Source organism: Arachis ipaensis, chromosome B09 (assembly GCF_000816755.2).
Source record: "Arachis ipaensis cultivar K30076 chromosome B09, Araip1.1, whole genome shotgun sequence".
Taxonomy (NCBI): domain Eukaryota; kingdom Viridiplantae; phylum Streptophyta; class Magnoliopsida; order Fabales; family Fabaceae; genus Arachis; species Arachis ipaensis.
The window spans coordinates 6,805,658-6,809,428 of NC_029793.2; the positions used below are offsets into that span (position 1 = coordinate 6,805,658).

The following is a 3,771-nucleotide window of genomic DNA, read 5'->3' on the forward strand; positions in this document are numbered from 1 at the left end:
AGAAATACGGACATTACCAACGGGAAGATACCCACGAACTAAAAAGAGTGGCAAATTTATATGATCGTGGTAATCACTTGCAACGTCTTGTATTTCTGTGGCCAAATTTTGTGAAATTTTTCGACGATTTTGTTTGTTTGTGGCTAACTTGAGATGAATTCTCTCAATGACCACAGACTCAATGATTACCGTAGCAAAATCGAACCGCGTTTACTTTGGTTTTGTCCTCCATCCATCTCAAAATATTTTTATGCAGTTTTTACTTTTTCAAAATTTAAACAGTAACTTAAAGGTAAATTCGATTTATCATGTGCAGGCTTTTCCAATTCTTCAATTGTTGAATTCTTCTCCCTCCTTTTGAGTGCTGCCATGAAAAATTAATAAAGTATGCTAATGGTTTGATTTTAGATGTTGTTGATGATGTGCAATTTTCTCACTTCGTATGATCCTTGAATTCGGCCATATCTCTAAATCATGTATTTTTTTACTTAGTATTAGCTAGGCGCTGATTTGATTAATTTTTTCTTTTTGATTTAAATGTAGTTTTTTAATGTGGTTGTATTATTCATTACTTGTTACTAAATCAGATTGTAATGTAACCAAAAAGACTAAATTATATACATACAATTTCAATATTTATATTTTAGTTGTTACATTTTTTGTGCGTGTTCTTTTTGGTCAAATGCAGTTTCAGTGTCCAATTTACTGTATGCAACTTTTTTTTTTTTCAATTTAAAGGTATCAAATTCTTAAGTTTTAAGTTTATTTATTTTAATTTTTACTGATGCCATTTTTTTTTAAATTCAACGAGTAAAAATTTTAAATTCTAATTAATATGTGAAATTTTTTAATATAATTTAAAGTTGTAAATTTTACAATTTGATATTTTTTTATTAAAATTAAATTTTACTCTAAATTAAAAAAGTTATAGTTAGTTCACTAAACAAAATTCAAATTAACATCTATAATAAGATGAATGAAATTTTGAGCTGTAATGTTAAGCACAACTTTTATTAAGTAGCCCACTCACCCAGTCTTAACAATAACTTCCTTCCACTATTTCCAAAATCCCTATTTGTTAGCTAACCTTCAGAGCAATTCGCTCAAGACGTTCCTGTTTAGGTTCTAGGTACGATCACACCGGACGTTCTGTGAAAGAGCAGGGACCATGATTTGCAGTTCGAGTACCGTCAGTTTGAGTCGCCGAAGAAGCAAGCAAAATCGGTGGAATCAGAATTCTATCTGTAAACCCGAATCGCGAAGAAGATTTTCATGACATCATTTTGTTTTTTATATTTCTTTTAGTTAACAATGAAAGTTAATTTTAGATTTTTTTTTTATTTTTTATTTTTTTATTCCAACATGCATTTCTTTTGTTACTGGTTGTAGATAGATTCTAAATCACCAATTGGCATTTTGAAAGATGTTATGCAACTGACAATTGAAGGCCGCAAAGCAGCTGCAAATTACATCCGAAAAGTAAGTATTGTACCTTAATTTTTTATCATCTTCGAAGGAGTCAAATCATGACCTATTAATTTTTTAGCTTAATTCTTGATCTCTATTTTGCTTAACAGATTTTATTGGAGTACACAAAGCAATTGGAGTATCGACAGGGTGTATAATTTAGTGGCCGAAATTATGTGTATTTTTTACTATTTACCTGAAAATATTTTTGTATGTGGATTGTCTCTATAACAAGAAATGGAGAGTTTGATAAATTCATTATTTTGATACTTTCAAGATTTGTATCATTTTAGCAAAGTTTTATATTTATTTTGTAATAGTTTTATTTGAATATTTTTTTAACATTAAATCCATTAATCTAGGATATTTGCTTTTCAATACTAAGTATTTGTTAATTTTATATTTTTATACTATGAATAATACGTATAGGAATGTGATTAATTTTTTTAATATTATATGATGTAATTTTATATTAAAGAGCATTTTTATTATGATATTTTTTTTTAATTTAACTTCTATCGTTAGCCACAGAAAAAAGAGTATGGCAAAAAAGCCCGGCCTGGTCAATTTTATCACAGGTAAATGTTTTATTTTGCCACGGAAAAGAGTGTGTCTAAACATGCTAAAATTGTGGCTAACCAAATGTCTCCACGGGTGTTAAAACCGTGGCTATTGGAGTAAAAAGCGTAGTTAACTAAAAACGCATCGCCCTCCCTAGCCACGGATGTTCATTTGTTGCAAAAGCATAAATGAGTCAACTGAAATAATTCATACCCGTTTCACCCAAATTCATTTAACTCGCAAATATACAAGTTGAGTTAAATTAATCTACTTATAAATAAATTGTGACTTTACTTACTTGATTCATTTATTTTTAAGGAGCTGTCCGAATCAATTCTTCGTGACTCCGTCACAACTCGTTTAGATGGCTCTGGTGACGGTTGAGAGTGGAAGAACAACTAGAACAGCTAGTCAACTAGAACAAGATAAAGACAAATAAAGCTTCAATGTAATTTGAAAGAAGCAAAGGGTAATATGGGGTTTTCATTTGGTACGTACTATTGAAAGTCCAAAACATGCACCACAACACGAACGGAATTTCAGAAGTCCCTAACGAGAAAAAAGCGGAAAAATGGTTTTTTAAAAGTCCTTGGAGAACAATAAAAAAAACCATTGAACAGATACAGCCGGCCGATCTTGTGTACATAACCGCCAAAATATTTTATAAAAAAGCTTTTCTCCAAACCACCCACCTTCATCATTATAGCTATGCAATTGCAAGACTCATAATTATTTTTTAAGGACCCACTCGGAAAATTAATGAAGGTAGCAAAGCACACCCAACCAAATTGAATGGAAGGTTCTTTTGTACATGCATTTTCTCTCTTATCCATCTTTATACGTACCAAAGGGAATGTGAGGGAAATAATGATATACCATATAGGCTTTAGATTCAACCCTATTTCTATATGCAAATTGAGAATTTTTCTAAAATTTAGCTTCGGTAGTGTTAAATAATCAAAATTAAATTGTATAAATTTGTTTCATTTAATATTTTTAATTATAACGATTATTTACGTATAATAGAATCAATCTGATTTAATTTTGACCATTATTATCGCTGCAATAATAAAGCGTAATAAGATTTTCGGTTCTTGTAGACTTGTAGTAGTATACCCAATATACCTGACTCCGGTAACTTGAGTAATAATTTACTAATATTTTATTTGAAACGTAAAGAATTGATTTTTTAAAAAAATTTACAAATAATTCTTAAATTTCATATTTTAATTTTGATGAAGGACTGGTATATAGATTTCATCGTGCATTCATCAATCAACATGCTCATCTAACTCAATGATAAATATTATATTTTAATTTTGAGCTATTTGCATATAAGTTTTCTTATGTAGTTTCAAAACATACATACTACTCATCTATCTAAATCAATAAAAATTTTAAAAGTCTATCGTTTGAAAGTTATTTTTTTCTAATTACGAAGTGGATATTTTTTATAATATTTACCGTAAAAATATTCTTTTAATTAATGAAATCGCAGCGACAAAAATAAAAGATATTTTTAATAGAAAAAACCTGAATAGATAATTAGTGTAAAATGTTGACTATGATAAGTCAATTAATTTTATTCAATAATTATTAGACATATAAAAAAATAACTTATTTTTTATTTAAAAAAATAAATAGAATTTATTTTTAATTATATAATATTTAATAAATATATATATTAATAATATAAAAATTAATAAGTTAAGTCTATATTAAAATTAAAAAAAATAAAATCAT

The 3,771-nt window shown here is 28.0% G+C and overlaps 1 pseudogene; it reads left to right on the forward strand.

Moving 5' to 3' along the window:
* Positions 1,169-3,771, forward strand: part of LOC107614713 — a 15,782-nt pseudogene continuing 13,179 nt past the window's right edge.